This window comes from Scylla paramamosain, chromosome 26, assembly GCF_035594125.1.
Source record: "Scylla paramamosain isolate STU-SP2022 chromosome 26, ASM3559412v1, whole genome shotgun sequence".
Lineage (NCBI taxonomy): Eukaryota > Metazoa > Arthropoda > Malacostraca > Decapoda > Portunidae > Scylla > Scylla paramamosain.
This window is the reverse complement of record NC_087176.1, coordinates 17,939,513-17,966,283: the sequence shown is the minus strand read 5'-3', so window position 1 is coordinate 17,966,283 and position 26,771 is coordinate 17,939,513. Positions and strand designations below refer to the sequence as shown.

Sequence of the window (26,771 nt, the reverse complement as noted above, 5' to 3'; positions counted from 1 at the left end):
TGACCGCTCTAATCCCTCAAACTATTATCATATTGGTTTTATATCCTGGCTCTCAAAGGTTTTTCAGTCTATTGTCAACAGGAAGATTCTTAAATATCTATCACTTCACAACGTTATATCTGATCGCCAGCATTGGTTACGTCGTGGTCGCTTTTCTGGTGATCTTCAGGCTTTCCTCCCTGAGTCTTGGTCATCCACTTTTAAAATTTTTTATGAAACTTTCGCTGTTGCCTGAGACATTTCAGAATCTTTTAATAGAGTCTGCCACAAAACTCAGATTTCCAAACTACCCTCCTACGACTTCGGCTCTGTAACTTCATCTCAAATTTCCTTTCTGACCTTTCTAATGCTGCTGTGGTAGACAGTCACTGTTTTCAAGTCTATTAACAATGGTCTTCCTTAGGGTTCTGTCCTGTCATACACTTTCTTCCTATGATCTTCTAAGCCAAATTTCTTGTCTTATTCACTCCTACGCTGATGATACTATCTTGCACATTTCCATGTCACATTCATAGACGTCCAACCCTTCAGGAATTAAATAACTCACGAAGGGAAGCCACAAAACGCATGGCTTTAGATTTCTCTAAAATTTCTAAATGGGGCAGAGAAAAATTTAGTATTGTTCAGTGCCTCAATAACTAAATTTCTTTCATTTATCAATTCGACACAACCTTCAAGATAACTATCCCTTTTCTTCAATAACATAAGTACCCTCCTCTTCTACATTGATCATCCTCGGTCTATCCGTTACTAATAATTCATCATCATCATCTCTAGCTAAAACAGCTTGTATGAATTTAGGTGTTCTTAATCGTCTCCGCCAGTTTTTCTCATCCCCAAAGCTGCTGACTTAGTACAAGGTTCTTATCCATCCATGTATGGAGTTCGCTTCACATGTATAGGAGGGATTTCACTCATACTGCACATTTAAACAGGGTGGAATAAAAAGCACTTCGTTTCATCAATTCCTCTCTTCTAACTGAATTTTTTTTAGCCTCTTTCTCATAGCCGGAATGTTGCATCTCTTACAATCTTTTGCCGCTTTTTTCACGTTAGCTGCTCTTCTGATCTTTCTAACTGCATGCCTCCCCTCCTCCCGTTACCTCACTGCACAAGACTTTCTCTAACTCCTATTCAGTCCATCTTTCCAATGCAAGAGTTAATCATTATTCTTAATCATTGATCCTTTCTTTTGGTAAAGTCTGGAACTCGTTGCTGTTTTCTATATTTTCTCCCTTGTATGACTTGAGCTCTTTCAAAAGGGAGGTTTCAAGTCTTATGCTTCAGTATTCAATGATCGTTTCTGACCTTTTGGGTACTGGCGCCCCAGTGGGTCTTTTTTTTTTTCTTCACTATTATTGCCCTTAGCAGGTGCCTTTTTAGAAAAAGAAAATGTTACAATTCTTTAGTTAGGGGGAATGTGAGTTTTGCACCTTATTCTCTTGGTATTACAAATCTCTTGGTACTACCAATATTCTACATGTTCAACAAACCTTTGTATATGTGCACGGACAGGAAACGTCGTGCGTGTACTGTACTTGATCAACTATTCAAAGTGCCTTACTTCATCCCAGTTGCGCGAAGGTAGGACGCGTATGTTGAAGTTAAGGGCTTTTGCTAAAGCCATCAGTTGGTTATAGTCCATGCCTGAATGACGAGCGTCTGCGCCTTCTCCTGAGGTCATCCAGTATGGTGCGTAAGGTAAAGCAGTCACGTTGACAGTGGCTCCGTGAAAACTGTTAAAATTGTAACTATATCACACACACACACACACACACACACACACACACACACACACACACACACACACACACACACACACACACACACACACACACACGTAAGTACCCTAACACAAAGACAGGTAAAGGCAGCCATCTAAAACCATAGATGAACAAATAAAAACAACCATGACCCAAGGAAATATACATACAGCTATATATACAACCATACATACAACCATAATGCGCATAAAAGCAGTGCAAAAACTCAGACCCTTACCATTAACACAACACACACATAAAATGCAATACTACTAAAAGCAGACACATATAAATATAAAACGGTATTCACATAAAACTACAAACATCAAAAAGGAATTCACATAAAACCGATCACATAAACATACGGCTACCAAGAAACGCAAATACATGAAAATACCACTAAACAGTTGAGAGGCTGAAATAAAAAAAAAAATAAATAAAAATAAATAAATAAACAAATAAATTAAAAAAAAATTATAATGCCATAACTGAAACAAATAGAAAATAAGACGCCTGTAATGTCGTACATGGTACAGAAGAAACATATCACTAGTACATTCGTAGTATTTCATGAATAGCTTTGCACAGTGACTTCTGGAGAAGTCATGCAAGGAATTTATAGCATAATGATCTCTTATTGGGCGGGTTTGAGAGCAGACCTCCACCACGTATCCCTCTGCACGAGGCCACAAACACACACACACACATACACACACACACACACACACACACACACACACACACACACACACACACACACTTACACACACACACACACACACACCACACACACACACAGTTTAACTTGTTTGTCAGGGTCGGTTATTTTTTAGAAGAAGATGGCTGGTTTTCTTGGTGTTGTAATAAATTATCAGTTTAACTTGTTTGTCAGGGTCGGAACAAGTTAAACTGATAATTTATTACAACACCAAGAAAACCAGCCATCTTCTTCTAAAAAATAACCCCTCAAAAGAGAAAGAGAGCCTTCAGAAGTCACATGTCATATATAGGTTTACGTGTAACCAAGGAAACTGTGAAGTCCTTCCCTCCACCTATGTTGGCATGACGACAACAAGACTCTCCCAACGACTAACTTTCCACCTCGCAACAGGAGCACCCAAGAAACATCTGAAGGAGAAGCATAACATAAACATCACAAGAGGAATGCTAGTACGAGTAGATAAAACGGAGATCCTAACTACATGCCCAGACACCAGGCGTCTCCCCATCTTAGAAGCACTATATATAAAAGAGACAAACCCCACATTAAATCAACAATCCGAAGACCTACAAGCATTACCAAGCGCGCGAAGACCCAGCTTGGATAGCAGCCCAGCACAGCCCGCGACAGCCGTCAGCCAATCAGAGAACAGGACGCGCAGCGGGGTGATAAGCCTACCGGTATAAATACAACCCCGCAATCAGCTTGAGCCATTCTCTCCGACACCCTCAACACGGATAGACCTTCGCTACTGAAGAAGGGTCAAGGACCCGAAATCGCGATCTAGCGAAAATGACTAGCTTCGGCGAAGTCATACAGCCAATTAAAAAAGAATATAAGACAATCATAAGATATAAGGAAAATATCTTAAGAAAAATAATAAATGCTCAACTAGCTATCACATTCAATGAGATATGTATTAGAGAAAGACTCCCGCCCATATACACCCTTAATATATATATATATATATATATATATATATATATATATATATATATATATATATATATATATATATATATATATATATATATATATATATATATATATATATATATATATATATATATATATATATATATATATATATATATATATATATATATATATATATATATATATATATATATATATATATATATATATATATATATATATATATATATATATATATATATATATATATATATATATATATATATATATATATATATATATATATATATATATATATATATATATATATATATATATATATATATATATATATATATATATATATATATATATATATATATATATAGGATGGCCACCGGCCAAAGACAACAAAATTGTAATAAAAGAAGCCCTCTGAGGTGCCGGTCCCCGAACAGTCAAAAGTGGTAGTCAAAAATTACAGGATAGGTATCTTCATACTTCCCTTTTGAAAAGTTCATGTCATAGGAAGGTGCATGTCTGCAGGGAGTTGCAGAGTTTACTAGAGAAAGGGATGAATGTCTGAGAATATTGGTTAACTCTTGGATTAGAGAGATGGACAGGATAGGGGTAAGAGAAAAAAGAAAGTCTTGTGCAGCGAGGCCACGAGAGGAGGGGATATATGCAGTTAGCAAGATCAGAAGATCAGTTGGCATAAAAGTAGCGGTAGAAGACAGCAACATTGTGCAACATTGCGCCGATGATAAGGAGGCTGAAGAGGAAAGGAGTTGATAGGACGAAAAGCTTTTAATTCCACTGTCTAAAAAAGCGGTATGAGTGGAACCCCCATACATGTGGAGCATATTTCATACATGGACAGATAAAGCCCCTGTACATAGTTAGCAGCCGGGAGGGGTGAGTTTAATGCGGACAGTGTTGTGCTTTGTCAGAGGTAGGGGTCTTGTCAGGTTGCATTTCTTTCGTATGTTTTTATGTACCCCGTAAAATGAGATAAAAAAAAAGTTATATATATATATATATATATATATATATATATATATATATATATATATATATATATATATATATATATATATATATATATATATATATATATATATATATATATATATATATATATATATATATATATATATATATATATATATATATATATATATATATATATATATATATATATATATATATATATATTTTTATATTATTCCCATATTATGAACAGAAGTGTGGCTACCATACAGTTTTGATTCTTAATATCAGACTAGGGATGCGGAATTTTATATATATATATATATATATATATATATATATATATATATATATATATATATATATATATATATATATATATATATATATATATATATATATATATATATATATATATATATATATATATATATATATATATATATATATATTTTTATATGATCTCTGGACAGGTGAATAAGTTTTAATATAATTAATTAGTTAGAACAGCCAGGAGGAAATCTAAGGGCAATTACGAATTAAAGGTAGCCAGCCAGGCAAAGACGGACCCCAAGGGATTTTATCAGGTATACAGGACGAATAATAAGGATATTATATGTCCATTAAAGGCAGCGGATGGGGAGGTGGTTAGTTCTGGGAGGAGATTAGTAAAATTCTGAATGAGTATTTTTTAACTCTTCACCCAGGAGAACATGCAGGATATGCCAAATAGTGAACAGATGTTTAGAGCAGATGAGAATGAGAAGCTGACATATTTCCATAACTAAGGGGATAGTGGAACAGGAGATAAATAGGCTAAAAAAGTTCAAGACACCAGGACCAGATGAAATATATCCCAGAGTACTTAAGGAATGCAAAGAAGTTATTAGTGAGCCGTTAGTTTCTGTCTTTACGAAATCACTTGAGTCAGGTGAGGTACTAGTAATGTGGAGGCAAGCTAATGTAGTACCTATCTTTAAGAAAGGAGATAAAACTTTTAGCGTCTAATTACAGACCAGCTTAACTTCAGTTGTGGGTGAAATATTGAAGTTAATAATAGCAAAAAACATTAGGGAACATTTAGACAAACATAACTTGATAAATCAGTCACAGCATGGCTTCACGAAGGGGAAGTCTTGCCTGACAAACTTGTTAAGTTTTTACAATAAAGTGTACGAGGCAGTAGATAATGGTGATAGTTATGACATCTTATATCTGGACTTTAGTAAAGCATTTGACAAGGTACCCCATCAAAGGCTCCTGAGAAAGGTTAGGGCACACGGGATAAATGGGAGGGTGTTAGGCTGGATAAGGTCACGACTAAGCGACAGGCAACAGAGTTGTAATAAACGGCTCTAAATCCGAGTAGAGTCATACAATTAGTGGGGTGCCACAGAGATCAGTATTCCGGCCATTGTTGTTTTTATTATATATCAATGATTTGGATAGTGGAATTAGTAGTGATGTTAGTAAATTTGCGAATGACACAAAGATAGGTAGATTATATAGGTCAGAATCGGATGCCATCGCCTTGCAGGCAGATTTAGATAGGATGAATGAATGGACGGACAGATGGTAAATGCAGTTTATTATAAACAAATGCAAAATACTTAGCGTAGGTAGAGGAAACCCACACAGTAGGTACACATTAAACAACGAAACTCTGGTAGGTACAGGGTACGAGAAAGATTTAGGAGTTATAGTTAGCTCTGAACTCCGTCGAGGAAAACAATGCATAGAGGCCAGAAACAGGGCAAATACTAGGATCCATTTTTAGTACTAGGATTCATTTTTAGGAGTGTTAGAAGTAGAAGGCCCGAAGTAATATCAAAGTTATACTTGACGCTGGTCAGACCTCATCGAGACTACGCTGTGCAGTTCTGGTTCCCACATTACAGGAAAGATATAGCTCTATTAGAATCAATACAAAGGAGAATGACTAAAAGGATACAGGGGATGAGGATATCCCTTACAAGGAATTTAAATTTACATTCTTTAGAGAGACCTAGGTTAAGAGGGGACCTGATAGAAATCTTTAAGTGGTATAAGGGGTATAACAAGGGGAATGTAAGCAAAATTCTTAGGATCAGCAACCAGGAAATAATAAGAAATCATGGGTTCAAGCTTGAAAGATTTAAGTTTAGGAAAGAGATAGGAAGAAATTGGTTCTCAAATAGAGTGGTAGATGAGTGGAACGGACTCAGTAATCATGCTGTTGGTGCAAGGACAATAGGGAGCTTTAGACCGGTTTATGGATGGGGCTGATAGGTGGAAATAGGTAGATATATTTCATACAGGGACTGCCACGTGTAAACCTGGTCATTTCTTCCAGCTTTCCTTATTTCTTATATATATATATATATATATATATATATATATATATATATATATATATATATATATATATATATATACACACACACATATATATATTTTTTTTTTATTTATTTGTTTATTTATTCATTTATTTATCTATTTATTTACTTATTTTTATTTATTTTTTTATTTTTTTGTCGGTCTTGTGTCCCTTGTTGTCTGGGTAGATTGGCATTATGCTGGAAGTTGTTTTGTTTTCATAGTCGAGTTCACTCTAGTTTTGTATTCTTTAGTTAAATGCTACTGGCCTTGTCGTTGTTGCTATTGTCGTGCATCTTGTTGGCCAGACGACATTTCTCTGTGCGTGCTGCGTAGAAGGTGAGGTCAGTTTTCTGCGAGATATGAGACAAGCTGAACACAGACCGGGGCACGGCAATATTCTGGGAGGACCTATCGTTTGATGATTTTATTCTCAGGATATTCGTATTGTGTGGCGTCCATCGCTATGTTCTTCCTCGAACGTGGTTGTTGAGTTCTTTTCAGCATTGGGGGATGAATTCTTTCGAGTTGTATTTCTCTGTAGTAATGAAAGGGGTGGCCACCTTGTAGCTTAAGCTGTTTACGGCCTACTAGTGGAGTGGACTTGGCGGTGTTGGTAGTGACCCGCGGAAGGAGACTTCGTAGGGTCATAGCAATATATATATATATATATATATATATATATATATATATATATATATATATATATATATATATATATATATATATATATATATATATATATATATATATATATATATATATATATTATTCTTTTCATGGCATCATTTCTCAGGACAATGAAGGATCGACTATTTTGACAGCTCCACCAACCACTGTGATGCATACTTTCCTGCAACAGTTGTTTTTCTTTGAAGTCCTTCCTTACACTGTCAATCTGGTCCTGCTTTGGTGTTCCTCTTGGTTTCCTCCCTTGAATCTTCACATCCATCAGTCTTCTCCCTAAATAATTATGACTTCCCTCCTTTTCAAATTGAAAAACCACTGCAGCCTTGTTAATCCTGCGTCTTTCTCGATATTTCTACTACCTTAGTTTTATTATTTCATTCCTGATCTCCACCTTTATGTCTCCACATATCCATCTGAACATCTCCTCGACAACGTCTTAACATTTTTCTTTTATCCTGCATTTTCTTCACTGGCCGTGTTTAAGCTTCACACAAAATTGCTGGCCTTACTATTGTCTTTACACAATTTTCCTGTTTCTACGATCACATAACACTCCTGACATCTTTCTCCAGTTATTCCACCCTGACTACTCTGTGTGTTATCTTTGTGTGTTATCTTTGTTCAGATTTGAGTGTTATCTACTGTGTGTTATCTTTGTTCAGATTTGAGTGTTATCTACTGTGTGTTATCTTTGTTTAGATTTCCGTCGTCAGCCATTTCAACATTGAGCCTGTTCATATTCATTATTGCAATGATGTTATGACTGAGAGTGCATGGGAAGCAGTACCGTGGTGTATATTATACTTGAACGATATATTATTGTGTGCAGAGACAAGGGAGGAGCTGGAAGTGAATCTAGGAAGGTGGAAAAGAACACTTGAACAAAGAGGAATGATGATAATTGATGATGATTAATCTAAGACAAAATTTATGTGTACCCCAATTGAAGAAGAGGACAGGGAGGGTATCAGCCTTGACCGAGAAGAAATAAATAGTAGAAAAATTTAAGGACTTAGACTTGGTAATAGATAAGGGGAGGAATATGAAAAAAAAAAAATAAATAAATAAGAATAAATAAATCAATAAATAATAAGTACCATCGAAGAAAGATGTGGTGGAATAAATGGCGAGCAGCATCTGGATCCTATGTGATAAAAAGGACGCCCTTATAACTGAAGTGAAAGTATCGCAAAGCTGTGGACATGGTTAGGTCAGCGATGCTGAAGGGCACGGAAAGGGCGAGCATGAACGTCTTGAGAAAACGAATGTGGCAGAAAATGGGAATACTACGTTGGATATGTGGGATTACAAGGGAAGATAATTAGAAATTAATATATAAGAGGGTTAACAAAAGTAGTATACCAAAAAAAAAAAAAAAAAAAAAAAAAAAGGCATAGGAGAGGAGTTACAGATGGTACGGCCACATCCTAAGGAGGGGAGGAAACCACGCTGGAGGGAAGATAATGGAAATCGATGTACATGGGAGAAGAAAGCGAGGAAAAAAAAATAACAATAATAATAATAATAAGTAAAATGATAAAAAAATAATAGTAAATAAAATGAAATAAAATAAAACAAAATATAAATAAATAAATAAATAAATAAAATAAAGAAATAAAAGTGTATCGCCTGCATAAAGGAAAATGTAAAATGGAAAAGAACAGACGAAGCACATACATTAAAACCATATGGAGAAGGCTCATCCCAAACAGTGATCCCGTATAGAAACAAAACGCAAGTAAAGCGAAGAAATAAAAATATATCCGGTACGGATAAGCAGCTATGCGTGACCCATAAACAATATGACACACATTCACATTAAACAAATATACTCACTTTGTATATTTTTGTGGAAAAATTATGTGATTAAACTTAGACGGATGATTGTTGAGTCTCTTGCATGAAGCCAGCCGGACCACTTGTGCTCCTTGAGGTGTGTAAGGAAGGTGGGCATAAAGACTGCATCTAAAATATTAAAGAAAACTTTATAATATTTGTCATGTTAATTTTTGTGTTTGACATGCTACATGTTCATCCTTCATTTTGTTGCTATGAATTTATTATATATATATAAATAGTATTTTTTTTTTCTAGAAACTTTCGCTAGACTGTGGAACAAACATAATCACCATCTACTCAGAATTTCTATACCTACGGATGATGTTTATATATATATATATATATATATATATATATATATATATATATATATATATATATATATATATATATATATATATATATATATATATATATATATATATATATATATTTTTTTTTTCTTCATTTATTTTTTTTTTTGTCGAGTTTAGTGTGTGTGTGTGTGTGTGTGTGTGTGTGTGTGTGTGTGTGTGTGTGTGTGTGTGTGTGTGTGTGTGTGTGTGTGTGTGTGTGTGTGTGTTCAGGGAATCCTTTTCTATTCGTAATTTTATCAGTAAAATACAATTCCTCTCACTCGCCCAGTAAACATTAACATTTTTCATCTTCAGAAAATGTGGAACAAGCCGTGAATCATCTAAGGTAGAGTTTTTAGCAAAGATTTGAGCAAGTAATTCAGCTTTAGAAATAGATGAGATGGCAGCGGTGCTATTATGATTAAATAAAGGAGGGAACGAAGAAGCAAAGTTACTGGAGATGTTACGATGGGAGTTAGATCTTGAAAGATTTTTAATATTGTCTTCTGATGAAGAATTTTTTGGCTATTTGGAGACAGACACCATGATGTTGTTGTGAGTGGCGCTGTAGTGGAGAGAAAATAGAAGTGGAAAGATGAGGTAGGGAGGAAGAAGATAGAGAGAAGACAAAGAGCAACGAAGAGGGAGGAGAGAAAAAAGAAGTAATGAGCAATGCACGATAACTCTTGTTGGGTTCTCTGAGTTTTAGAATAAAAGTACTCGCTACTTGTCAGTATCATTCCCCTTTAAAACTTAGCTTCTTTCCCTTGTTTCCTAGAGTTGTGTTTGATACATAATATAGTAGAAGAGTTAAGAGCCGTCTCTTGAGTATCGCAGATCTAGTTGTTGATGTTTACTTGTGCCCTGAGTGTTGTGTATTGTCAAATGCTATTAGTACACAGGACTTGCAGCCGCTAGTATCTGAGGGCTAGAGGACTTTATGATGTGATATTTGTTAGATTGCAGCTGTTTGTTCTCTTCTCGGGCTCCGCCAGCAGTACTGGGATTGGTTACTTGTCTTCTGGGAGACTGCAGATAGGCTGCTCTCTGGCGAGAGTGTGTATAATATCTTTTTGGTGTTGGTGGTCGGTTCGTTCACAGGGTATTGAACACTCATTCTGTGTCACTTGTACTGGTCAAGCTCATTAGGACGTGGCTCACAAGTTCTTTCTCAGCTAGTTAGTTAAGCTGGGGTTCTTTATACGCCCTTTCCTGTTGGGGAGTTAAACAGGGTGCCGACCTATTGAGGCTTGGTAGCGGTTGGCGACCATCAAGTGCCTGGATTCGTCTCGTCTCTACCCCACACTAGGCTACATAGGAAGTAGGCTAGGGAGAAGCTGACTCGAAAGTGGTAGCTGTGAGAGGGGTCGGATCTGACTGTAACAATATATAAAATGCATGAGATTCAGGTGATGGAAGGCTCAAGTACCTTTTGTGGGCCACCTCTCTATCATTTTATAGCACGAGACCAGGCTATGTAAAACCAAGGTTTGGAAGGTTTAGGGCGAAAGGAAGGGTGAGGAATGTAAGCCTCCATGTCATATACTATCACCTATGTTACGCGCTCAGTACACAGAGACAGGTTTTTGACATGGAAACATCAGTCATTACAAAGAAAAAAAGAATAATACCTTCTCAGGCCCCCCAATTAGTAGTCTAAAAACGCCAGAGGCACGTCCGCTTTTGGGGATCCTGAGGAGGGATTGGAGAGATAGAAGAACTGCAACTGCTTCCCAATCAATTGCATCCGCACCAGAAAAGTAGACTGAAAAGTCTTCAACATATAAGCTCTCACACCGATGACACTGTTTATAGCCACAGCGAAAGGTGCGACACTACAATTCCTTGCGGCATGCCATCTTCATCTGGATTAGTTTCAGACAGAACAGCCCCAATCCGTACCTGTAAAAAACGCCGAGATAAAAACTACAGTATAAAAATAGGGAGTTGACCACGGAAACCGAACTCGAACATGCGAAGTAAAATGACATGGCACCAAGCCGTGTGTTATGCTTTCTCCAATAAAAAAAAAAAAAAAAATCGTAACATGGTGTTCTTTAGATGCGAATGCTTAACAAATAAGAGAATTCTCAGAACAAAAGAACATCAAAATTAGACCGTATATTTTGGAAACTAAGTTGAACAGGCGACAAATGATTGCCTCTCTAAGTATTACATAAGCCTGATATTTTTTTTTATCTTTTCCAGCAACTTACAAATGCAAGACGTAAGGAAATGGGGAGATAATTGGTCGCCAACTGATGATCTTTTTCAGGCTTTTTGATTACAGAACTAACCACAATATCCCAAATGGTGACGATGGTGTGCCATAGGCGAATTAGAATAATCTCTAGAAACTAACAATGTGATAATTAAATACGTCAGAAACCACCTTGTGGTCAGCCACCATCTCACTAGCATGAGACAATACAGGAGGGTAGGAAGTGAGAGCTTCCCGCAGATCTTACGAACTCTGTCCACACTTCTGTAAGTGGGGTCTTAGCTTTAACTGAAGAGAAATAGTCTTTCCAAGACGTTCGCTGTACTTTCATTAAGACTCATCGAGGGCAAGAGGCTCAGCTCGCGCCCGTCGGAAGGCGTCCATGCACTCGGGGTTCCCACGATATCGACGAAAACGAGAGGAGGTAGTTCGCTTCGCCAGCACAGCACTAGAACAATAATTGTTCCACGAAGAGACTGGACGTTTGGGACGGCCTAACGTCCTTGGGACGGATTGGAGTGTAGCAGAATATAATGTATCAGTAAAAAACGTCGCAACCTCATCAGAACTATCAAAGTTACTCAGCGAAGGATCAGGTGAAGTTAGTTCTGTAAAAAGCTGCCAATCTGCCCTATCATACGTCACCGGATAGTATGAGACCTTGGTTCAGACCCTGCCAATTCTAATATTATGGGAAGTGGTCGCTGCCTTGCAAATATGGTAAAGCCTGCCGATTAAAATCTTGAAATATATTAGGAGAGCTAAGAGAAATACCACTGGCTGTAAAAGTACCAGTTTGACTGTGAAAATGCGTTATATCTCCTAAATATTAAATCCCCTAACTTCTCATTCTCTGTAAAAGAAGCAAGTAAAACACTTCTGGGGTTGATTGTGCTGTCATCCCATAGCTGGTGGCGACAGTTAAAATCTAGTAAAAGATAGATACTACAAACCGTATTACAACGGTTTAGAAAGAATTTAACTAACATAACCTGTGTTTGAATTTGCATTCCGAGAGTAGTACAAAGTGTATCATTGCGAATAAGAATTGCAGTGCCACCATAGTGGCTTAGCCTAAATTAAAATCAGAATAAAATACACTATATCCGGAAGGAACAGGAGGAACCGGGTCTTGGAGACAAACACACGTGGAGAAAGATGTAATAGAAGAAAAGACCATTTATATATATATATATATATATATATATATATATATATATATATATATATATATATATATATATATATATATATATATATATATATATATATATATATACAACAGTAAACTGTCTGCCACTCCTGAGCTATATAATTACTCAGTAGCGACAACTATCACCTGTTACTTGGTGAAAGCTTTTGTCTTCCTGAGAATGGTTCATTCCCCTCAAACACTAAGCCTTGAGGCTCCACCCACTCTCTCTCTCTCTCTCTCTCTCTCTCTCTCTCTCTCTCTCTCTCTCTCCTCGGCCGTCCTGGTGGTGGTGATGGTGCTTTGTCGGATAGCAGTGCGTGTGCTTCTACCAAGTTTGAACGCACTTCACGGTGCGTTACTGAAAGATCCAAGAGATAAGTAAGCAGACTTTTATCTTATTTATTTTTTTCTTTTCAGTGTTCAGTGACGCATTTTCATTTCCTTTTAATAGTATTAATGATTCAGATCTTGTTAGATTAATGAATGATGACTATTCCTTAAATGTTATACATGAAATGGTGTTTAATCCTCTTCAATATGATGACAGAACAGTTTCCGATGATAATTTAGTTAATATTATTTCCAAGGAAAGTGAGATTCCAATATGCAATCACAGGTTTCTGCTACTAACCTCAATTTGTTGTCATTTAACGTAAACAGTGTTTTATTTCACCTTAATTCATTGTTTGACCAGTACTTAGATGATTTGGGTAGTAATTTTGATATGACTGGACTGTGTAAAACAAGACCAAATGATGATATCTCTGGTCTTTACAAGGGAAGCGATTACACAGCGTACATCAGAAATAACAGCATCTCCGGAGGTGGTGTAGCTATTTATTTGCGCAGCAGCTTTCATGGACATGTGTGTGAAAACATTACTTTTCAATCAAATCATATTGAATCTTTATTTCTTTGTGTAACAAAGCCTATAAATAATCTAGTTGGAATGACCTACAGGCCTCCTAACTCTAACATTAATGACTTTTTGGTGTCACTCGATAATACCGTCACTCATACCGCTCTTCTAGACAGGTTGGAATCAAAAGCTTTACGTCTTATCAGCTCCTCTCCTCTAACTGACTGTCTCGAGCCTCTCTCTCATCGTTGCAATGTTGCATCTCTAGCTGTTTTCTACCGCTATTTTCATGCTAACTGCTCTTCTGATCTTGCTAACTGCATGCCTCCCCCTCCTCCCGCGGTCTCGCTGCACAAGATTTTCTTATTTCTCTCACCCCTATTAGGTCCACCTCTCTAATGTAAGAGTTAATCAGTATTCTCAATCATTCATCCCTTTCTCTGGTTAACTCTGGAATTCCCTGCATGATTCTGTATCTCCATCTTCCTATGACATGAATTCCTTCAAGAGGGAGGTTTCAAGACAATTATCCTTGAATTTTTTAGTACCGCTTTGGACCCTTTTCTGGGACTGGCATCTAAGTGGGCTTTTTTTTTTTTTCTTATTGGATTTTTGTTGCTCTTGGCCAGTGTCCCTCTTATATATATATATATATATATATATATATATATATATATATATATATATATATATATATATATATATATATATATATATATATATATATATATATATATATATATATGTATAATAACAAAAAAAAAATCTTGGTATATTTAACTGAGGTGAGTATTCCATGCTATATTATGGGTGATTTCAATACAAGTTTTTTGTAACAATCATAATCATGTACTTATTTTGTAGCTATTACTTTTGTGTCATCATACTTAAACCAACCTGCGTTACCAGGAATTCTGCCATTTTAATAGATCACATCTGCACCAACAATTTACGCAATCTTCAGACAAGTGGCATATTGTATTATTCTTTAACAGATCACTTCCTGGACTTTATCTCCTTTCATATCAAGGGCAAAAACCTTGCAGTCATGCTGCAGTACATTTCTGAAGCCTCAATAAATAAATTTAAAGATTATCTCAGTGGTTACAGGTGGGGTTCAGATGTTAGTGATCTTAATGTAGATGGCGACTACAACAAATATATGAACAATTTCCAGCATCTTTATATCAGCAATTTTCTTCTAAAAAAATGTAATTAAAGAGACACATGAATAGGCTCCAGAAATTGTAAGCAAGATGGCTCCCTACTTACGGCAATCATCTTAAAATATACTTCGCAACATGTTACCTTCAGTTACTAATACAGCAGAGAAAACCATGTAAATTCAAGATTAAGTGAAAGTGCGGGGAACACGGATATATATATATATATATATATATATATATATATATATATATATATATATATATATATATATATATATATATATATATATATATATATATATATATATATATATATATATATATATATTGCAAACTATTAATGGTTTACTAGGCAGAAGTAAATCAAATCCAGATACAATATTGTCACATAAGAATAAAACCTTAACAGATGATCTAGAAATTGCGGGGACTTTTAATGAATATTTCTGTAGTGTTCCAGTCGAACTTACTGAAAATGTACCACAACATTTTGATAATTTGAGTACTATCTTCCAGAACCTGTGCAACACACGGTTAATCTTGAAGCAACATCTCTGATAAGGGTATCTAATGTAATCAAACATCTCCTGGGCATGATGATGTGAACATTATAATCATTAAAACATTTTCATGTTTAGTTTCACTCTGTCTTCTGCATATCATCAACAAATAATTTTCTAAAGGTGAATTTCCTAAACAGAATCAGCAAAGGTCCTTTTAGTTTTTAAGAAAGGTGACATCATTTCAATATTACCAACATTTAGATTTGAAAAGATTGTTACAAACAGAGTCTTAGATTTAGATCGTAATGCCTTGTTAGATTGCCTGTATAGAGTTCGTCCTATATTTTCTACTGATTTAACCGTCCATAAATTGTGTCAAGATATTTACGATGCTATGGATAACAAAATGTATCAGCTAACTTTGTGTTGTCACTTTTTTAAAGCTTTTGACACCATTTCACATTCATTTTTTTTTGGGGGGAGACACTGTTAGCTTATGGTTTTCGAGGCAGGACTCATGACTGGTTTAATAGTTATTTAAGTGGTCGACAACAATATACTGTTTATAATAATAGAGTCTCTTCTAGGAAGTGTGTTAAATATGGTGTGCCGCAGGGATCGTTTTTTTTTTTTTTATGCCCAATTTTATTCTTATTGTTTATAAATTATATTGTTAAATACTGTGATAAATCTAGTCTCTACGCCGAAGATACGAATATTCTTTTCATTACACAAATTTATTTGATATGCAAAATAATGTTAACATGGAATTAATAAATTTATCTACCGGGATAAAAAAAAAAAAAAACTAAACTATAATAAAACTCAGTACATGATTTTCCATTCACAGAAAAATCTACTACATAACATTAGAATAATTATAGGCAATCTAACTATAAAACATGTGCATGAAGTTAAATTTTGGGGGGTAACAATTGACAGCCAGCTGGCGTGGAAATCGCACTTCAGTGACGTGAAAATGAGGATCTCAAAAGTAATTGGTATAATCTCTCTCTCTCTCTCTCTCACACACACACACACACACACACACACACACACACACACACACACACACACACACACACACACACACACACACACACACACACACACACACACACACACACACACACACACACACACACACACAAAACCACACACACACACACACACACACGCACATATATATATATATATATATATATATATATATATATATATATATATATATATATATATATATATATATATATATATATATATATATATATATATATATATATAGATAGATAGATAGATAGATAGATAGATAGATAGATAGATATAGATGTAGATAGATAGATAGATAGATAGATAGATAGATAGATAGATAAATAGATAGATGAACTCTGGTGAACTCTGGAACTTCCTGCCTGCGTCTGTATTCCCTCTTTCCTATGACTTGAACTCTTTCAACAGGTAGGTTTCAAGAAACTTATCCCTCAATTTTCGATTATGCTCTTGACCTCTCTTTTGGGACTGGGACCTCTGGTGGTACTTTTTTTCTTTTTTGTTTCACTTGGCCAGTGACCCTCTTACATATATATATATATATATATATATATATATATATATATATATATATATATATATATATATATATATATATATATATATATATATATATATATATATATATATATATATATATATATATATACACACACACACGCACACACACACACACACACACACACACACACTAAGTGTGTAAATGGGTAGGAGATTCTCTCTTAGGCATATTTCGTTAAATGTGATCGCCGAATTCATCGATATATGCCTTGATGAAAGACGCTTATCTATCTTGGGAGCGGTCCACATCAAAGAGAGCAACCCAAAGTTAAATATTTAAGCGGTATATTTGCAATTGCTTTTCGAACCAACCAATGAACACGCGAAGCTGGCTGCAAAGACACCAAGCGAACCAGCCAATCAGCGGCAGCGTAGCGCCAGGTTGATCGCTATCGAGGCTGGCAGTCGCCGTTCCTGCCTCTCTCCTGAGGTGTGGGTATCCCTTGGCTCCTTCCGCGAGCCACCCCCACCCACCTTCTCCGGCTGAGCCTTCTCCGGCTCAGTGCTCACGGACAGGCCTCATCGGTCATTTTCCTGGGCCGCTCCACTCGCAGCCGTCACCGCCTTCTCCCTACACGGACTCGTCCAAAGTCATCTCCCTACGTCTGCCCCAGCTGTGTTCCTCCAGTCATCTGCTGTCACTTCCTCTCCGCAAATTTAAGTATCCAGTCTGATTCAGATTATTCTTGTCTTTCCACTCTTCCTTCTTCTGCTATTAAGTGGTGCCTATCTGTCTATTTATCTAACTCTCTGTTTGTCCGTCTATCTGTCTGTCTGTTTGTTTATCAGTGTTCATATCATTCCCTTCTGTCTTTCGTTATTATTTGTTGTTGTCTGTGTTCTCATATTGTGTACTATTCTGTGTTATCATATTGTGTGCTCTTCTGTGTTATCGCATCGTGTGCTATTCTGTGTTTTATATTTCTGTGTATATTATTCCTTGATTATCTGTGCGATTCATGTCGCTTATGCAAACACGCTCACTGTGTGTACTATCTACTCCACTACCTGCCACAATGTCTACTGAAGCCACCGCTACTCCGCACATCACCTTCATACACGAATCTCATCATCTGGTGCTGGCACAGAGACTGTTCATCAGAAAATTGAGGATGAATGCACTCGATGTTCAGCCACATCTGATAAGAAAAAAAATATCCATTTTAAAATTCCGCATCTGTCACGAGCCTTCGAGTCTCGTTGGCCTGCTGGTGAAATCAGACGAATTTGCTTCTATCACTACCTTTGATGACTTCACCACTCACCTCAGAAACCACTTCCAGAGTCATTTCAAGCTTGGAGCCACCCATTCTCTTCTCAAACTCTCCAAATCTATGTCACAGCACGTCCGCTCACACACTAATACGCACCAGACAGAAATTATTGCTTTCTCTCTGAGATCAGAATTGATCGCTCAGCTCCAAGACACGAAGTGGTTTATTGGTGAAAGGAAGGATTAAAGAGGCTCATAGCTTATCTGTTGTTCACCATCTAACTTGATGCTCCCAGTTTCCAGGTCGCAAGTGATATCGAATTCCACAAATCAGATTACATATATGATGTCTGCAAAATCATCCGGTGCAAGCTGCCTAATCATGTTCTCGCACAGTGTAGGATTGTTCTTTATAGGTCAGGAAGACATGCAATCCTGAAGTATTCCATTCCTTCCACAAAAGGGTAGCTCATCTCTTACAAGAAGGAGGCAGTAGACACCTGCCGAAACGATAATTACTCCCAGTGAGGTCTAAAGCACTGTTCAGGGGGTGCTGTGAACTTATCATTAAACCCAGCTGTGACCTCACTGAACGTTTCCCTTTGTGTCTCACAACACAAGGGGGCTGTCACAGCCTGCCCTCTAAAGACAACTCTCTTCCTCCACACAAAACTACAAGCACCTAATAACACACACACCCTTCACTCAAAAATTTTAAAATCATGGCGACTCCTACACCAGCCTCGGAGTCCCCATCTGGGGAGGGGACCATAAATGTCCCCAGGTCGGACTGCCTTTCCGTCGACGACCCTAAGTGTCTTGACACCCTCCTCAATTTTTTCTTCATTAACTTCTGCAACATTCGCGGTCTAAGATCTAATTTTCAATCTGTAGAACACCAGCTCTCCTCTTCTAAACCTCATCTTCTTTTCCTCACTGAAAAGGTGTCTGAGGCAACTGACAGTAGCCCCTTTTCTGTTCCCTCCTACTTTCTCTATCCTCATTTTCGATCCAAAGCTGGATGCTGCGTTTATGTGCGCAATGACTTAACTTGCTCTCGTGCCCACGCTCTTGAATCTTCCGAGTTTTCCACCATCTGGCTACGACTACAGAGTCATTCTCATACTAAATTTATCTGTGCTGTATACCTCTCTCCTAACTCCTCTGACTATAAGAAATTCTTTGACTACTTAACTTCCAAAGTGGAGCACATTCTGACCCTCTTCCCTTTTGCAGAGATCTCCATTCTTGGAGACTTCAATGTTCACCACCAGCTTTGGCTTTCCTCTCCCTTCACTGACCATCCTGGTGAACTAGCCTACAACTTTGCTATCCTCCATGACCTAGAGCAATTGGTGCAACACCCTACTCGTATTCCTGACCGTCTTGGAGATACGCCCAACATTCTTGACCTTTTCCTGACCTCTAATCCTTCTGCTTATGCTGTCACCCTTTCTTCTCCGTTGGGCTCCTCCGATCACAATCTCATATCTTTATCTTGTCCTATCACTCCAATCCCTCCTCAGGATCCCCCTAAGCGAAGGTGCCTCTGGCGTTTTGCCTCTGCTAGTTGGGGGGACCTGAAGAGGTATTTTGCTGATTTTCCTTGGAATGACTACTGCTTCCGTGTCAGAGACCCGTCTTTGTGTGCTGAGCGCATAACAGAGGTGATAGTGTCTGGCATGGAGGCGTACATTCCTCACTCTTTTTCTCGTCCTAAACCTTCTAAACTTTGGTTTAACACAGCTTGTTCTCGTGCTACACATGATAGAGAGGTGGCCCACAAAAGGTACTTAAGCCTTCCATCACCAGAATCTCATGCACTTTATATTTCTGCCCGGAACCATGCCAAGTCTGTTCTCCAACTAGCCAAAAACTCCTTCATTAACATAAAATGTCAAAACCTTTCAAGATCTAACTCCCCTCGTGATTTCTGGCATCTAGCCAAAAATATCTCCAATAACTTTGCTTCTTCTTCTTTCCCTCCTCTACTTCAACCAGATGGCACCACTGCTATCACATCTATTTCTAAAGCTGAACTCTTTGCTCAAACCTTTGCTATAAACTCTACCTTGGACGATTCTGGGCTTGTTCCTCCCTCTCCTCCACCCTCTGACTATTTCATGCCACCTATTAAAATTCTTCGCAATGATGTTTTCCATGCCCTCGCTGGCCTAAACCCTCGGAAGGCTTATGGACCTGATGGGGTCCCTCCTATTGTTCTCCGAAACTGTGCCTCCGTGCTTGCACCTTGCCTAGTCAAACTCTTTCAGCTCTGTCTGTCAACATTTACCTTTCCTTCTTGCTGGAAGTTTGCCTACATTCAACCTGTTCCTAAAAAGGGTGACCGCTCTAATCCCTCAAAATACCGTCCTATTGCTTTAATTTCCTGCATATCTAATGTTTTTGAATCTATCCTCAACAGGAAGATTCTTAAACATCTATCACTTCACAATCTTCTATCTGATCGCCAGTATGGGTTCCGTCAAGGCCGCTCTACTGGTGATCTTCTGGCTTTCCTTACTGAGTCTTGGTCATCCTCTTTTAGAGACTTTGGTGAAACTTTTGGTGTTTCCTTGGACATATCAAAAGCCTTTGATAGAGTCTGGCACAAAGCTTTGATTTCCAAACTACCCTCCTACGGTTTCTATCCTTCTCTCTGTAACTTCATTTCAAGTTTCCTTTCTGACCGTTCTATTGCTGCTGTGGTAGACGGTTACTGTTCTTCTCCTAAATCTATTAACAGTGGTGTTCCTCAGGGTTCTGTCCTGTCACCAACTCTCTTCTTATTATTCATTAATGATCTTCTAAACCAAACTTCTTGTCCTATCCACTGCTATGCTGATGATACCACCCTGCACTTTTCCACGTCTTTTCATAGACGTCCAACCCTTCAGGAGGTAAACATATCACGCAGGGAAGCCACAGAACGCCTGACTTCTGATCTTTCTAAAATTTCTGATTGGGGCAGAGCAAACTTGGTATTGTTCAATGCCTCAAAAGCTCAATTCCTCCATCTATCAACTCGACACAACCTTCCAGACAACTATCCCTTCTCCTTCAATGACACTCAACTGTCCCCCTCTTCTACACTGAACATCCTCAGTCTGTCCTTTACTTATAATCTGAACTGGAAACTTCACATCTCATCTCTAGCTAAAACAGCTTCTATTAAGTTAGGTGTTCTGAGACGTCTCCGCCAGTTTTTCTCACACCCCCAGCTGCTAACTCTGTACAAGGGCCTTATCCGTCCATGTATGGAGTATGCTTCACATGTCTGGGGGGGTTCCACTCATACTGCTCTTCTAGACAGGGTGGAATCAAAAGCTTTTCGTCTCATCAACTCCTCTCCTCTAACTGACTGTCTTCAGCCCCTCTCTCACCGCCGCAATGTTGTATATCTAGCTGTCTTCTACCGCTATTTTCATGCCAACTGCTCTTCTGATCTTGCTAACTGCATGCCTCCCCTCCTTCCGCGGCCTCGCTGCACAAGACTTTCTTCTTTCTCTCACCCCTATTCTGTCCACCTCTCTAACGCAAGAGTTAACCAGTATTCTCAATCATTCATCCCTTTCTCTGGTAAACTCTGGAACTCCCTGCCTGCTTCTGTATTTCCACCTTCCTATGACTTGAATTCCTTCAAGAGGGAGGTTTCAAGACACTTATCCACCAATTTTTGACCACTGCTTTGACCCTTTTATGGGACTGGCATTTCAGTGGGCATTTTTTTTATTAGATTTTTGTTGCCCTTGGCCAGTATCCTTCCTAGATAAAAAAAAAAAAAAAGACTGCAGGCATTACCATGCACAGTCTCAGGTTCAACAAACATGGTCAGAAAACTCTTCGCGCCCTTCTCTGACCAATCCATCATAACATCATCATCCATCCTCAAATCTTCACTTTCTTATGTACATAAACATCGTACAAAACACAAGGTATGTTTCACACATCCTCCTAACTCACCACTTCCTTCACTTAACATTAGACATGCTGGATTATTCAATGGCATTAGTAGTGGTCCGTTCACATCAAAGGTTGGGTGAACTTACGCAGGGAAGCAACAGATCACGTCCACTACTCGACAGAGTCGACTCTAAAGCCATCCGAGACAAAGTGTTGGAGAGGGCGACAAGACTGAAGGATATGCAAGAACCATATAAGAAAATATATATCAAGAAGGACTCACACCCTGAAGTAAGGAAAGAATGGAGGCGCTTGAAGACAGCAGAAGAAGAGAAAAATAAACCTTCGAACGCTGGATGCAACATTCGCCTCGATTATAGGGAACGAGTGTTGTACAAAGACGGTGTGGTGATTGACAAATGGCAACCTCATCCTTTTTAAGAAGACCACAGGGAAGTATATGTATTGTTTCTTGGAACATTGATGGTATAAAAACTAAAATAGAAAAGAAAAATGTTGAGACATTTCTCAGTAAATGTGATATTATTTGTTTAAATGAAATAAGGACGTGCTTGCCGTTGTTCTTTCCAGGATATGCTTCTTATAAAAATTCTGACAAACAAAACAGTAATCGTGGTGGAACTTGTGTGTTTATACGACTTTGTTTGAATAAGTATATATTTGAAGTGGATTTTTCTTGTACGGATCAAATATGGTTTAAGCTTTAAATTGTACCAGGTGTACTTTTTGGTTCTTGTTATGTACGCCCCTCGGACTCTGAGTATTTTAATCATACACATATATGTAATATACAAGAAAAGGTTAAACACAATGATTGTAGTAACGGATGAGTGATAGTTGAAGACGTGAACGCTCGCTTTGGTTGTTCGGTGAGAGAACTGCAGGGCATAGTGGATATGGTGGGAATTTCTTATCCTGTTATTCCTGACCCCGTGCCTACGCCCAACGACAATGCTAAAGCGTTACTTGGCATATGTGCTGAAGAAGAATTACTAGTTGTTAACAATTTACAAAATATGAATTCCCATTATTTGAGTAAGAAAACCTATTGTAAAGGAAGTGAATGGATATCTGAATTGGATATTTGTATCGTGTTTAAGGGTTTACTCAGCTTGATTGAATCTTTTGACGTTGTTAGAGACAACTCTTTACCTTCAGATCACGCACCGATTAGTGTTACGCTACAACCACCTTCACCTTGTCTCGAAACTCTTAAACTGAGATCATTTGAACTGGGTAAACATGGTGCAGGCATTAACGTTATTGATATGGTGAAAAATCACCAGTCAATAAGCAAAAGACCTATACGATATCAGAACATCAACTATGAATTATTTGTGTCCAAACTCAATGAGATAGATTTACATACACAATGTAGTGACGATATAGATGTGTAACAGCCTCTACTATAACTGAAACGTTATATGAATGTGGAAGTGCCAGTAAATACCCACGTTGTGCCCGTGTAGAGGAGGTGACTGATGGAAGAGGAAAGTGGGAAAGAATGTTGGATAATAATGATCAGGCTAAATTATGGCAAGCAATAAACTGGCGCGGTGAGATAACAGACGATAGTAACAACACAGAGTCCATGCCAGATGATGAAATCTTTAAAGAGCACTTTGAAAAAATATTTAATCCACCGGATATAGTTTACCCGAATGCTAATGATCTACACTCTCATCTCAACATACCGATACTAGACGACATAATCAACGTAGAAGAGGTGCACAAACAGATTAAGAGATTAAAACCAAGCAAGGCTTGTGGCCCTGATGGAGTACCACCTACACTTTTCAAAGTTTTACCTGTTCAATGGATAATGTTTATAACTACACTCTTTAATAACATATTTCTGACTGCCTCTTACCCTACTAGTTGGATAACGGCAAAACTGTTCACTATATATAAACGTGGGTCTAAAGCACTCCCATGTAATTATAGAGCAATTAATGTTATTAATACAATAGCAAAATTATATGACATGGTCCTGTCAGCTCGCCTCCATCAGTGGTTTGTGCCTCACAGGGAACAGGCGGAGAGTCAGCCAGGAAGAGGATGTGTGGAACATCTGGTAACACTCAGAGTGTTGATGGATATTGCTCGAAGGAAAAAACTGAAGCTATTTATTACATTTGTTGATTTCAGTAGAGCTTATGATTGTGTACCGAGGTTTGATTTGTTTATGTCGTTGAAGAGGATGGGATGTGGTGTTACTATGCTCTTAGCTTTGGCTGCAATGTATAGATGTACGAATAGTGTGGTGGGAACTGCTGTCATCGCAACCACCGTTGGTGTGCGTCAAGGCTCACCCACATCTTGTATACTGTTTATCCTTTATGTTAATGAATTATACAAATATTAAAACAACGATGTCCGGTGGATGGTTTCCTTGCATGGTTGCATGTTTTAGTCATGATGGATGACACTATACTGTTATCAACAACTCCAGATGGAATGAAAAGTAAGATAAAAATTTTACAAGAGTTTTGCAGCACTCGTAGTATGATCATTAATGATAACAAGACGAAATTTATGGTGTTGAATGGAGATAAGGAAGATAAGGAAAATATAACTAGTGAGAATAATGTTATTAGTTGTTGTGATCACTACATTTATATAGGAAGTCCCTTTACTGATGATGGCTCTCCATCAACTGCAATTAAGTTACATGCTAATATGAAGATGTGCCATACTTTGAAATTTATATCTTTCATTAATAAGAATAATGATGTGCCATTTATAGTTAAGAAAAAAATATTTGATGCTGCACTTATGTCGTCGCTACTGTACGGTTGTGAATCCTGGCTCAATGGAGTCACGAAGCCTATAGAAAAACAGTATAAATGGTGTATAAAGCAACTTCTTGGCGTAAGAAAAACGACGAACAATGATGTTTACATGGTAGAGTTGGGCATGCCCCCAGTCTGTGCACTGGTTAAGGCAAAACAAAGAAAATTCTTTAAAGAAATGTGGACAAAAAGAAACACAATGGATGACGACCCACTGATATATGCAATTAAGGCGGCACTAAGGTATAATGATGTTGTGTCCAGGTATATGACAGACTTGATCACTGTCGACAGTGACGATGTGCACAGTGCAATGGATGAGGTGAAGACCTGTGTGAGAGTTTCAGTATCAAACAGGCTAAGTTTTTATAAGTCTGTTAGTAGTGAACTAATAGTGCATGATATTTACATAAAAAAAACGTTAAAGTTAATGAACTGGAACGAGTGTCCTGGACAAGGTTACGTCTGTCTTCACACACGTTGGCAGTTGAAAAGGGACGCTGGAATCGGCGAGGAAGGGGTCGTCTTCCCATGGAGGAAAGATTGTGTTCATGTGGTATGATTCAAACGGAGATACATGTTCTTGAAAATTGTCCTATTTCCAGTCACGTTAGAGAAAGAAATAATGTAATGACATTTAATAATTTATTTGTTGATAGATCTGATTATATAAATGTTTGTAGAATTGTACATGAAGTATTGTCTTTATATTAATGTTGGATGTGTTTGCATAAAAAAAGGGGATTTGTTTGGATAAATTCTTGTTTTTTATATAAACGTATAGGATTACAATTTAGTTTTTACGCATGTCTTTTATGGGTTTTAAATATTTTCAATGAATTTCTTGTCTAATTATTTACATTCCGCTGTTTTATTTTTATAATGTGTCTTGTTTTTATTTGGTTGCTATGTCAGGTTTTCATGAGTTGTGTTTTGTTTTTATGCAACAGATTTTATTTTCGATGATATATTTTCAATATCGTAGTTGCAAAAATTTCCTCTGTATATTTGTAATTTGGACTATTTTTTAATGTGTTTATTGGTGTGTACTTCCCTGTGGTCAATAAAGCAATCAATCAATCAATCAATCACAGATGTTACGTGTCACTATGCATCATACAAAGCTTTCTTTGGCGTGGGTGTTGCGGTTAACCTTATCAAAATGGATGTATTTAGGAGACTCTCTTCCTCTTCTCAGAATCACATCACTGCTTTACCTTCTGATATTAATCTCAATGGTATATCCAGAAAATGATCTTACCTCAAGGGAAAGTACTCTTATCACTGTCTTTATCACCCCAGGAACCAGATATATGTGATTATTTTTATATTAAATCAAATGTATCTTTCAATGCTGATCTTCTCATAGGCTTCAACACCATGTGCAAATATGACATCAGTCTTTTCTCTGCCATCAATGAAATCGTTCAGGGGAATACTTATATTCCTACTGTTCTCCCCTCTGATATTTCCTCTCTTGTTGGTGTAGTAAAATCTGTTGCAACTCTTCCTTTTACTATAGATCAGATGTTATCTATACGGGATTCTTGTGATATATCATCTAGTTTGCCTGTCTCACAGCCTCATTGTCATTCATCTTCCTAGTCAGACCACGGTGTAACTTCTTGTAAACACATCTTGCTAGCAGATCCGGTAACACTACTATATCTGAATGTACT

At 37.4% G+C, this 26,771-nt stretch overlaps 1 long non-coding RNA gene across 1 annotated transcript in view; it reads right to left on the bottom strand.

Moving 5' to 3' along the window:
* Positions 1-9,119: 9,119 nt before the first annotated feature.
* LOC135113927 (uncharacterized) overlaps positions 9,120-26,771 on the bottom strand; it is a 53,928-nt gene continuing 36,276 nt past the window's right edge. The window contains exon 3 of the long non-coding RNA XR_010275125.1: positions 9,120-9,399. This is a non-coding gene — a long non-coding RNA (uncharacterized LOC135113927). The remainder of the gene's footprint in view (positions 9,400-26,771) is intronic.